Consider the following 13,194-nt stretch of genomic DNA (forward strand, 5'->3'; position numbering starts at 1 on the left):
GCTCTGTTTCTATATTTTTATGCTCATTTGAAGAAAGTGATACATTTTAACTCAGAATGTGATAATTAACTAAAATGATAAAAAAAAATAGCCAACCAAATGATTATCACCCGGTAGCCCATATTCTTTGACACATTCCATAATCTGTTGGAAAACAAGTCCAATTAAAGCAAAACTACTGTTGATTAGTTATCATAGTTCTTTTTCTTTAATCTTTGCACTCCACATTTAGGTTGCTTAGCCAAGTAGAAAATGATCAGAAAGGTGCCTGTCTCTTTCAGAACATTGGAGCTAGAACCACATAACATTTCCATCCTGTGCAAGATAACAATGTCATGTGCCTGATATTATCAGTTCTTTTTCTCTCATTATCATTCATAGTTTCATTGTGTCTGCTCCATCATGAGAAAAAGGCTTGTTAGTCTAATTTGATTTGCTTCGGCTCTCTTCAACTGATGAAAAAGGATTGTATACTCCTCTAAATAGATTTTCATATCATACTTTAAACTTGTAATCTGGATTTTAAAGTGTTTAAAAATTGAATAAATCTGTTAGTTGCTTTCGGGTGGTCAAACATATTACTTGAATAGTTTGGAAGCGAGCAATAACATGGCTGATTAAAATTTTGTTTGGATGCTCAATAAAGCTGAAATAAGAAAGAATTCAAATGCTGTATTTTTGAGTTGAATTTTACAAGTGGGGTTTGATTTCAATGATAAAATCCAGAAACCAAGAAATAAGTATAGTGGGACAATGAAAGTGATCTCCTTAGCCAATTAAGAAGCCACCCCTATGAGTTCTGTGGTTGGGTTCCAGCATTGTATGCTCCATTCCACACAACCCATGGGCATGACTGCAGGCCACCTTTGCAGAGATGGTGATGTTTCACCAACAGTATTCTCTCAGGGTGTAAAGGTCTGAAAGAGTTAATGCTGAGCAGTGCCTTTTGCACTAACTCCTGTAATCACTGTCATATGGACTTGGGTAGAAAGCAGCTTAGGATCTCAAAGGAGTAAAATCTACTGCCGTTGTCATAGTCTCTAACAATCTTTATCAGATCAGTGGGACATGACTAGAGTTGCTGTCCTGTACCAAATTACATCTTGTGCAAAGACAACAGCCTCTTCTTATTAGACCATGGGCTTTTTAAAAACTCGATCACATTACACTGAGCAGGCCATGTGAATCTCTGCCAAAGAGAAAATAGTGGCAGAAATCTAAATGGCAGCAGATAGCTGTGTCTCATTGCCAGAGATTCAACTATTTGATGTTTATAATCAATGACTTGTTTAGAGGACTGAGTGTGTCATAGTGAATGACACCAAGACAAGTGGGAAAACAAGTTGTCAAGAGATACAGACTTTGCAAAGGAATATATGTAAGATGAGGAGGCAGAAATTTGACAGATGGGGTATCATGTGTGAAATCTTAATCACACCTTTGGCGGGAAGGATGAAAAATCAACATACTATTTAAATATACAAAGATACTACAGAACTTGGTGGGACAGAGGTATGTGCCTGACCCAGTACAAGAATCACAAAAAAGTTAGTATGCAGATACAGCAAGTGATTAGGAAGATAAATAGAATATTGGTGTTTATTGTAATAGGAATTGAACATAGAAGTAGGTAAGTTTTACTACAACTGTATCGGCATTAGTACATCACCTGGAGTATTGAGTACAGTTTTGGTTTCCTTATTTGAAACAAAATATTATTACATTACAAGCAGTTCAAAGGTTTACGTGACCCATTCCTGGGATGAAGGCTTATTTTGTGAAGAAATATTGAACAGTTTGGTCCCCTCTCTATTCAAGTTTCAAAGAATGTTAGGTGATCTCATTGAAATATGGAAAATCGTGAGAACAGTTGATCGGGGAAGTTGAGTTCCCTTGTGATCGGAGACTAAATCTAAGGGGTATCAGTAAAGCTGAAGAGGATAAGACCTGCTGAGACAAAGGTGAGGAAAATAATTAACCCCAAAGGGGTTGTTAGAGTGTGGAATTCTCTTCCTCAGCAGGCAGTAGAGGCTAGGACTATAAACTAACTCAAGACTGCATTAGAAAATAGTTAGTCAAACAGGTCAAGAGTTATGAGGTGCAGAGAGACAAGTGGAGATAAGATGTAATCAGATCAGTCATGATGTTATTGAATGGTGAAAAAGGCTTGAAAGACCAAATGATTTATTCCTGGTCCTGTGTTCATGTTTTGTCTCCCCAGCATCCCCAGTACCTGCTTTGTGTTAGTATTTTATTCATTGCCAGTTTCCTTCCAGGAGTTCCCAGCTTGAAGCATTTGTCTTTCCTGTCCGATCAGTTTTCTGTTTCTTGCCTCTGCGTTGTTCCTTTTCTTATTGCATTACATTAGCTTTCTCTTATCTTGTCAGGTACTTCAAGGACCGAAGATCTACTCTGCTGACACCATCAATGTGTGTCTGGAATCAAAAGTTGATGCTTTCTGCACCCAAAAGCATATGCCAGAGATGGCTTGTAACATGATTATATCCAATGCTCCATGGCCTGCTTAGTCCACCATTTAGTTACCAAGCCATTTGGTGCTTTATTCCTGCTCTGGGTCACGACCTACTTGGATACCACCCTGCTGTAAGAACTGTGACATTTTACTTTGCATTAAAAAATATTGGGACTGAAATTAGAGAAAACTGTTTTAAAAACCAGTGTTTAAAAAAATAGCTGCAGTTTTTAATCATATAAAACTGAAACCTATGGCAGGCATTACAAGCAACACTTTGAACAAACAGTAATTGAAGTTCAGATTGTAGATGATCTGGAGTGGAGGCTATTAACTGTTGGGGCACTTGTAGGCAACCAGATGTTGATTGATCTATGGACTAGTGACAGTTAACAATGAAGAGGTTACTTTGCTTAGCAGCAAATTGGTTCTTGAGTGGCTAAACTGCTTGGAGCTGGAAATAAATTACAGAGATTGAAGAGAGAGAGGAAAACCAACGTATGCGGATCTTCTCCCAGCCAAAAAGCTGCCTGATCTCTTCCAGCAAAAACTTGCAGGAAACCAGTCATTTTTCCTGCAGCAGTTGTTGTAAGATGTGCCTTTTGAATTGATAAATCACAGACATTTTCCAAACGAACAAGTCACTCTGTATTTTTGACAAATCAGTGGAAGCAGCTAAAGGAAGACACCTGAACACCATCTGGCCACAAAGAATCATCTCATCGTCGGAATCAGGAAGCAAAAAACCACTGAAGTAACTTTCCAATCTGTCTACATCTGCTATGAACCTATTTTCCCAGTTTGTTTTTCTGTCTAATTGAGTGTAAGAGGAGTTTATAAGGGGATTAATTAATAGTGTTAAATACCAACAGTTTATATCTGTTTACCTGTACATATAGTTTAATTACTTTTAATAAATAATTATTGGTTTGTTCTTTCTCTTACTCTACCTTGATGTGAGAGTCAGGTACAGTGTGTACTTTAAAAACAACTTCAACATCTGGTACAATTCGGGAAATAGTGGGTGCCCGATGTTTACTGAGTGCTAACCCTGTGGATTGTAGCATGCTGTCTAGTCACCATCCCTCTCTGGTCACACCACTTAGTGTTCTACACCCACTCAGGCCGGCTTCCTGCTCGGAGCAAGATGGTGATTAAATTCAAATTCAGATGCTGATTAGATGAAACTGTTTCTTTCTTCTATCAATGGATGTAGCTTGCTATAGAATTGTACAATGATAGAGCACAAACAGAAGCTATTTTCTCTATTGTGTCTACACCTGATCTCTGAAAGATTTGTCCAATTAGAAGTATGCCCCTGCTCTATTCCTATAGACCTGCATTTTAAAAATCACTTTCAAATATACATCACTTTGCTTCTGAAAGTTTATTTATTTTATTATTTTTGCTCTTTGACCTCTTATAAAAGAATGGAGGAGGTCATGATCAGCTCTGACAGTCGTAGAATGGAGTGCTAGTTGAGATGACGGTAGGAAGGATTTCGTCCTGGGAAAAAATCCTTGACCAATGATGTATTTTCTAACTATACAGAGATGCACCGATAGAAGTGCTTGCACCTGCCTGTCTGAGAACTGTCAAAAGACCAACAGATGTAGGCTGCTAGTAAGGACTCTCTGAGAGAGCTGAAAATGTGTTGCTGGAAAAGCGCAGCAGGTCAGGCAGCATCCAAGGAGCAGGAGATTCGACGTTTCGGGCATGAGCCCCTCTGAGAGACACCTGTCCAGAGAAGGAGTTTGCACAGAGAGAGAAAAAAATCATCAACACCACCCTGGAGAGCAAACCTACAGAGGAAGATACAAAGAGAAGATTTGACAGCTGGTTGGTTTTGAAATTTGTAATTTTTTTTGGTAAATTTTACTCGGGAGTTTTATCGGACAAGTAGTTTAGAAGGGAAAGTAAAAGGTTAGATGAAGGAGTTGTAAATAGTTGTTAGTCAATTATTCTCTGTACACTTTAAGAAATAAAGTTGTTACTCTTTGCTTTAACTCATTCTTGGCCTCTCGAATTTTCACAGATTACTGCAAAAGATAAATCTTTCCGTGCTGCTGGTTTAAAATTAACAGAGGGGGTTTACCCTGTGTCATAATATAAGGCAGAATCATATTGGTACAGGACAGTTAGAACCAAATATCGTTGTCTATAAATAGTCTGGGTACTTTTTTTTAATTGGAGAGGTAAATAATGTAACGGTTTGACTCTGAAGACATAGCTTGAAGTCATTGTTTTGTTTATTCAGGTCATGCTGACACTCTTGGATTTCTGCAAAGCTTTGAGCCAGAGGTTTTGCAAACAGCAGCAATTTGTAAGCTGATTCATAGATAAGCACCTTTAAAACCAACTGCTATGTGGTAACTCAGGATTTACATGATCTTGAAGAATAGATCCTCAAATCAAGGTGTTGTTTTTCCAAACATGCACTTTAATGGGGTACAAAACCAATTTCCAGCATAAAAGACTGAGGAAATTAGGGCATCTGTTACGTATTTCCTACATCTGAATATTTCAAGTTTTATGATCCATTTATCAAGTCATGTGTTCAGACCTGACTCAGTACAATGGCTCAGTCCCACAATAAAGTGCAGTTTGTATGAATACCATGTAATTATACTGGTTCAAAATGCATTGAAATTTTAGGTCCAAGAAGAAACAAATTCCTATTTCAAATGTTCCACATAAACTGATTTTTAAATTTAATCTCACTGAGACCAATATTGTGACTCCTATTTCCTTAAGTTATTTTTATGGCATTAATACAAAGCACATTAAAAATCGGAAAACATCTGTAATTGCAATTTTTATAAATGCTGTGGAATGTGCATGAATGGTGGTGAGATAGTTTCAAATGTTAATTTCATATTTAAAGAAGGAATAAATGGTGTGAGATCTATGTTTCCTTTGGGGCCTGTTGTTTACATTCATTTCCATTAGGTCCCACAGAGGTATGTACATCTATATGTTAATAAGAATGAAAGTTCAGTGCAAGATTGCCATTGGCAAAATAGGTTGAACAACGGGCTGTACAGCTTGCCAATTATGCTTCCATGGGAAATTCGGGTGGTTTCATAGCAAAGGGTCCCTATCATGCCATTTGATATCATATATTCTGATTTCCAGATTTGCAAAAGAGACTTGATTTATTACTTTCTGTGTTTTCATCTTCCACTAATTTGAAAAGAAACCTAGCAAATCACTTCTACACTCCTTGTTGTAGAGTTTTTAAAACATATTTTCTCTTTATTCTATGAAAGCCAAATTTGTAGTGATCTACAGTACAGAAAATATCATTTTGCAACATTTGGTCCATAGCCTTGTATGACTTGGCATGACAAGCCTCTTTGTTATGTTGTGCATTAACAGAAAACTAGATTCAAAAATCTTATCACGCTATTGCACCATATGATGATGATGTACAAAAGTCTCTCTTTGAGCATTGCTCTTTAAGATGAAAGAGGTTTTACCCTTCACATGGGTTACTTAGCCACTATCGAAAGTCCTGACCCATTAATTTCATTCCCACTTTGATTGGCGCCTATTGTGATTAGTAAAACAACGAAACTACAATATGTTTGACAAAATATGCACATAAAACAATGACATTAAAAAAGCAAATACTTTCAATATTTGACTCTATTACTTACACTTGGAGTGGAAAGTTTTTATGTCACTTGAGAGCTAATTTTCCCTGTCCATTAATGTACGAAATTTCAATATTGTTTCAGTGCACAGGCTGGTTTAATTGCTCCATGTAAATTAACTAGGGGCAATTTAATTGGCCTGGTAAGGATCAGTTCTTTGGGGTGTGATGCAACCAATTCAAACATATATATAGGTTAGATTAAAACTGTAAGGAAGCTGGATATAACATAGATAGGATTATAGTATACTAAATGTTAAAGTAAGCTGAAGTGCTTTGATTGACTTGTAGACTGCCTTCCTGTGCTATACAATTATGTCACATTAGAGTTTAATTCTCATTTGGCAGTATGCCAGCTGATCTTATGCAAGTCAGGGTATTAAGCTTTACTTCAGTATGCCCAATTGGAAGAAGGGGAATTCATTCAGGATACTTGATAAGGGCTAGCGTAACAGCTGTACTGAGGGAGGATATTCTCAGAAATACATACAGGGAAGTTATTTGGGTGGAAATGAGAAATAAGAAAGGGGTGATCACCTTATTGAGATTGTATTATAGACCCCCTAATAGTCAGAGGGAAATTGAGAAACAAATTTGTAAGGAGATCTCAGTTATCTGTAAGAATAATAGGGTGGTTATAGTAGGATGTTTTAACTTTCCAAACATAGACTGAGACTACCATACTGTTAAGGGTTTAGACGGAGAGGAATTTGTTAAGTGTGTACAAGAAAAATTTCTGATTCAGTAGAGAAGTTGCAAAACTTGACCTACTCTTGAGAAATAAGGCAGGGCAGGTGACTGAGGTGTCAGTGGGGGAGCATTTTGGGGCCAGCGACCATAATTCCATTAGATTTAAAATAGTAATAGAAAAGGATAGACCAGATCTAAAAGTTGAAGTTCTAAATTGGAGAAAAGCTAATTTTGATGGTATTAGGCAAGAACTTTCAGAAGCTGATTTGGGGAAGATGTTCGCAGGTAAAAGGACGGCTGGAAAATGGGAAGCCTTCAGAAATGAGATAATGTGAGTCCAGAGAAAGTATGTTCCTGTCAGGGTGAAAGGGAAGGCTGGTAGGTATAGGGAATGCTAGATGACTAAAGAAATTGAGGGTTTTGTTAAGAAAAAGAAGGAAGCATATGTCAGGTCTAGACAGGATAGATTGAGTGAATCCTTAGAAGAGTATAAAGGCAGTAGGAGTATACTTAAGACAGCAATCAGGAGGGCAAAAAGAGGACTTGAGATAGCTTTGGCAAATAGAGGTAAGAAGAATCCAAAGGGTTTTTACAAATACATTAAGGATAAAAGGGTAACTAGGTAGAGAATAGAGCCCCTCAAAGATCAGCAAGGCAGCCTATGTGTGGAACCGCAGGAGATGGAGGAGATAATAAACAAATACTTTGCATCAGTATTTACTGTGGAAAAGGACGTGGAAGATATAGAAAGTAGGGAAATAGATGGTGACAGCTTGAAAGATGTCCATATTACAGAGGAGGAAGTGTTGGATGTCTTTAAAGGCATAAAAGTGGATAAATCCCCAGGACCTGATCAGGTGTTCCCTAGAACTCTGTGGGGGACTAGGGAAGTAATTGCTGGGCCCTTTGCTGAGATATTTGTATCATCGATAGTCACAGGTGGGGTGCTGAAGACTGGAAGTTGGCTAACATGGTGCCACTATGTAAGAAAAGTGGTAAGGACAAGCCAGGGAACTATAGAGCAGTGAGCCTGATGTCGGTGGTGGGCAAGTTGTTGGAGGGAATCCGAAGGGACAGGATGTATATGTATTTGGAAAGGCAAGGACTGATTAGGGATAGTCAACATGGCTTTGTGTGTGGGAAATCATGATTGATTTCTTTGAGTTTTTTGAAGAAATAACAAAGACGATTGACAAGGGCAGAGCGGTCGATGCGAACTATATGGACATCGGTAAGGCATTCGACAAGGTTCTCCATGGGAGACTGGTTAGCAAGGTTAGATCTTATGGAATTAGGCAGAAGCTGGGAAATGTGGATTGGACACAGCTATTTGAAGGGAAGTCCACATTTGATATGTGGGACACTTTCAAAATAGGTTAAAGATAGTGCAGGTTAGGCATGTCCCATTGAAGGCAAAGGATAGGAAAGGCAAGATTTGTGAACTGTGGATGACAGGAGAAATCGTACGACTAGCCAAGAGGAAAAGGGAAGCGTACATTAGGTCCACGCAGCTAAGAACAGAATGGGCCATGGAGGAATATCAGAAGAGTAGGACCAGTCTTAAATGAGGAATCAAGAGGACTAAGAGGGGTCATGAAATAGCTTTAGCGAGCAGAATTAAGGAGAATCCCAAAGTATTTTATTCTTATATAAGAAGCAAGAAGATAACTTGAGAAAGGATTGGTCCACTAAAGGGCAATGAAGGAAGGCTGTGTGTCAAACCTGAGAGAATGGGTGAGATTCTGAATGATTACTTTGCATCAGTGTTCACGGGGGAGACGAACATGATGAATGTTGAGATTAGAGATAGAGGTTTGATTAGTCTGGATCACGTTGACAAAACTGGGAAGATGTGTTGGGTAGACTAGAGGTTATTAAGGTGGACAAATCCCCAGGACCGGATGGGATCTATCCCAGCTTGCTGAGGGAAGTGATAAAAGAAATAGCTGGGGCCCTGACTGATATCTTTGTGGCATCCTTAAACACAGGTGAGGTTCCGGAGGACTGGACGTTTGCTCATGTTGTCTGCCTGTTCAAGAAGGGTAGTAGGGATATTCCGGGTAACTACAGACCAGTGAGGCTGACGTCAGTGGTGGGAACGTTGCTGGAGAAGGTACTGAGGGATAGGATCTATTTATATTTAGAAAAGAATGGGCTTATCAGTGATAGGCAACATGGTTTTGTGTGGGGGAGATTGTGCCTTACCAAGTTAATAGAGTTCTTTGAGGAATTGACCAAGTTATTAGATGAAGGAAAGGCTGTTGATATCATATACATGGACTTTAGTAAGGCATTTGATAAGTTCCCCATGGTAAACTAATAGGGAAAGTGAAGTCACAAGGTATGCAGGATGCTCTAGCTAGGTGGATAAAGAACTGGTTGAGCAACAGGAGACAGAGAGTAATAGTTGAAGGGAGTTTCTCAAAATGGAGAAAGGTGACCCGTGGTGTTCCATAGGGATCAGTGCTGAGGCCACTACCGTTTGTGATATACATAAATGATCTGGAAGAGGGCACTGTTGGTATGATCAGGAAGTTTGCAGATGACACAAAGATTGGTGGAGTAGCAGAAAGCATAAGGGACTGTCAAAGAATACAGGAGAATAGATAGACTGGAGAACTGGGCGCAAAAGTGGCAAATGGAGTTCAATCCAGACAAATGTGAGGCGATGCATTTAGGCAAGTCTAATTCTAGAGCGAATTATACTGTAAAAGGAAGAGCCTTGGGAAAATTTGATGGGCAGAGAGAACTGGGAGTGCAGGTCCATTGTACCCTGAAGGTTGTTGCACAGGCGGATAGAGTGGTCAAGAAGGCATATGGTATGTTTGCGTTCATCAGACGGGGTATTGAGTATAAGAGCTGGCAGGTCATGTTAAAATTGTACAAGCTATTGGTTCGGCCGCATTTAGAATACTGTGTACAGTTCTGGTCGCCACATTAACAAAAGGATGTGGACACTTTGGAGCGGGTGCAGAGGTTTATGAGGATGTTGCCTGGTATGGAAGGTGCTAGCTATGAAGAGAGGTTGAGTAGGTTAGGTTTGTTTTCATTCAAAAAAAGGAGATTGAGGGGGGACCTGATTGAGGTCTAAAAAATCATGAAGGGTATAGACAGGGTAGATAGAAATAAACTTTTTCCCAAGGTGAAGGATTCCATAACCAGAGGTCACGCTTTCAAGGTGAGAGGTGAAAAGTTTAAAAGGGATACATGCGGCAGTACTTTACACAGAGGGTGGTAGGTGTCTGGAACGAGTTGCCAGCAGAGGTGGTAGAGGTAGGCACGGTAGATTCATTTAAGAGGCCTCTGGACAGATGCATGAGTAGATGAGGTGCAGAGGGATACAGATGCTTAGGAATTGACCAACAGGTTTAGAGAGTAGATTTGGATCGGCTCAGGCTTGGAGGGCCGAAGGGCCTGTTCCTGAACTGTAAATTTTCTTTGCTCTTTGTTCTTGAATACAGGGAGAACTAGCCATTTGGATACAGAACTGACTCCAAGGTAGAAGAAAGAGGGTGGTGGTGAAGAGTTGTTTTTCAGACTGGAGGCCTGTGACCAGTGGAGTGCCACAAGGATCGGTGCTGGGTCCAAAACTTTTCGTCATTTATAAAAATGATTTGGATGTGAGCATAAGAAGTATAGTTAGTAAGTTTGCAGATGACACCAAAATTGGAGGTGTAGAGGACAGTGAAAAAAGTTACCTCGGATTATAACGGGATCTTGATCAGATGGGCCAATGGGCTGAGAAGTGGCAGATGGAGTTTCATTCAGATACATGCGAGGTGCTGCATTTTAGGAAACCAAATCTTAGCAGGACTTATACACTGAAAAATGTGTTGCTGGAAAAGTGCAGCAGGTCAGGCAGCAGGAGAATCGACGTTTCGGGCATAAGCCCTTCTTCAGGAATGAGGAAGGTGTGCCAAGCAGGCTAAGATAAAAGGTAGGGAGGAGGGACTTGTGGGAGGGGCGTTGTGAAAGGAGGTTGAGGTGAAGGTGATAGGCCGGAGAGGGGGTGGGGGCGGAGAGGTCGGGAAGAAGATTGAAGGTCAAGAAGGCGGTGCTGAGTTTGAGGGTTGGGACTGAGATAAGGTGGGTGGAGGGGAAATGAGGAAGCTGGAGAAATCTGCATTCATCCCTTGTGGTTGGAGGGTTCCTAGGCGAAAGATGAGGCGCTCTTCCTCCAGGCGTCGTGTTGCCATGGTCTGATGATGGAGGAGGCCAAGGACCTGCATATCCTTGGTGGAGTGGGAGGGGGAGATAAAGTGTTCAGCCATGGGGTGGTTGGGTTGGTTGGTACGGGTGTCCCAGAGGTATTCTCTGAAACGTTCCACAAGTAGGCGGCCTGTCTCCCCAATGTAGAGGAGGCCACATCGGGTGCAGCGGATGCAGTAAATGATGTGTGTGGAGGTGCAAGTGAATTTGTGATGAATATGGAAGGATCCCTTCGGGCCTTGGAGGGAAGTAAGGGGGGAGGTGTGGGCGCAAGTTTTGCATTTCTTGCGCTTGCAGGGGAAGGTGCCGGGAGTGGAGGTTGTGTTGGTGGGGGGTGTGGACCTGACAAGGGAGTCGCGGAGTGAGTGGTCTTTCCGGAACACTGATAGGGGAGGGGAGGGAAATATATCCTTGGTGGTGGGGTCTGTTTGGAGGTGACGGAAATGACGAAGGATGTTCCGATGTATCTGGAGGATGGTGGGGTGGTAGGTGAGGACCAGTGGGGTTCTGTCCTGGTGGCGATTGGAGGGGCGGGGTTCAAGGGCGGAGGAGCGGGAAGTGGAGGAGATGTGGTGGAGAGCATTGTCAACCATGTCTAAGGGGAAATTGTGGTCTTTGAAGGAGGAGGCCATCTGGGTTGTTCGGTATTGGAATTGGTCCTCCTGGGAGCAGATGCGGCGGAGGCGAAGGAATTGGGAATATAGGATGGTGTTTTTACGGGGGGGCAGGGTGGGAGGAGGTGTAATCTAGGTAGCTGTGGGAGTCGGTTGGTTTATTGTAAATGTCCATGTTGAGTCGGTCGCCCGAGATAGAAATGGAGAGGTCTAGGAAGGGGAGGGAGGAGTCTGAGACATCCAGGTAAATTTGAAGTTGGAGTGGAAGGTGTTAGTAAAGTGGATGAACTGTTCAACCTCCTCATGGGAGCACGAGGTAGTGCCGATACAGTCATCGATGTAGCGGAGGAAAAGGTGGGGGGTGGAGCCAGTGTAGCTGCGGATGATGGACTGTTCCACATATCCACCGAAGAGGCAGGCACAGCTGGGGCCCATGCGGGTGCCCATGGCTACTCCTTTGGTTTGGAGGAAGTGGGAGGATTGGAAAGAGAAGTTGTTCAGTGAGGACCAGTTCAGTCAGTCGAAGGAGGGTGTCAGTGGAAGGGTACTGGTTGGGTCGGTGGGAAAGGAAGAAGTGGAGGGCTTTGAGGCCTTCGTGATGGGGGATGGAGGTGTATAGGGACTAGATGTCCATGGTGAAGATAAGGCGTTGGGGGCCGGGAAAGTGAAAATCATGGAGGAAGTGGAGGGCGTGGGTGGTGTCCTGAACGTTGTTGGGGAGTTCTTGAACTAAGGGGGACAGGACCGTGTCGAGATATGCAGAGATGAGTTCAGTGGGGCAGGAGCAGGCTGAGACAATGGGTCGGCCGGGGCAGTCAGGTTTGTGGATTTTGGGCAGGTGGTAGAAACGGTGGTGTGGAGTTGTGGGACTATGAGGTTGGAGGTGGTGGATGGGAGATCCCCTGAGGTGATGAGGTTATGGAGTCTGGGAGATGATGGTTTGGTGGTGGGAGGTGGGGTCATGGTCAAGGGGGCAGTAGGAGGAGGTGTCCGCGAGCTGGCGTTTAGCCTCAGCAATGTAAAGATCGGTGCGCCAAACTACCACCACGCCTCCCTTGTCTGCTGGTTTGATAGTGAGGTTGGGGTTGGAGTGGATGGAGTGGATGGAGTGGAGGGCTGCACGTTGCGAGGGTGAGAGGTTGGAGTGGGTGACAGGAGCAGAGGCCTTAGAGGTTACTTAAAAAAAGGAAATTAAGGGAGAGCAAAGAGAGATAGGATTGTGGCTGATAACATTTAGGAAAATTCAAAGTTATTTTATAAGTATACTGGGGAAAAAGAAAGAGTAGAGCCCATTAGGGACTAAAGTGACAATTGGTGTATGAAGCTGGAACATATACTTGTGGTTTTAAATGATAACCTTGCATCTGTATTCACTGTAGAGATGGATGATGTAGGTATAAAATCAGGCAGACTCTAACATAATTGAACAGATTAGTAGAGAGAGGGAAGGTACTAACAGTTTAGCAGGCTTAAGAATCAGTAAATTCCCAGGCCCAAGCTGCTGTATGAAGCAAAGGACGAGATTGCAGAGGCTTTGACGCGAATTTTCAAAT

The 13,194-nt window shown here is 41.9% G+C and overlaps 1 long non-coding RNA gene across 1 annotated transcript in view; it reads left to right on the top strand.

The window, feature by feature from the left end:
* The first annotated feature begins 3,233 nt into the window (after window positions 1–3,233).
* LOC122552208 (uncharacterized) overlaps window positions 3,234–13,194 on the top strand; it is a 66,674-nt gene continuing 56,713 nt past the window's right edge. The window contains exon 1 of the long non-coding RNA XR_015757738.1: window positions 3,234–4,312. This is a non-coding gene — a long non-coding RNA (uncharacterized LOC122552208). The remainder of the gene's footprint in view (window positions 4,313–13,194) is intronic.

Source organism: Chiloscyllium plagiosum, unplaced genomic scaffold, assembly GCF_037043375.1.
Source record: "Chiloscyllium plagiosum isolate Xiang-an unplaced genomic scaffold, Cpla_swu_hap1 HiC_scaffold_1, whole genome shotgun sequence".
Classification (NCBI taxonomy): domain Eukaryota; kingdom Metazoa; phylum Chordata; class Chondrichthyes; order Orectolobiformes; family Hemiscylliidae; genus Chiloscyllium; species Chiloscyllium plagiosum.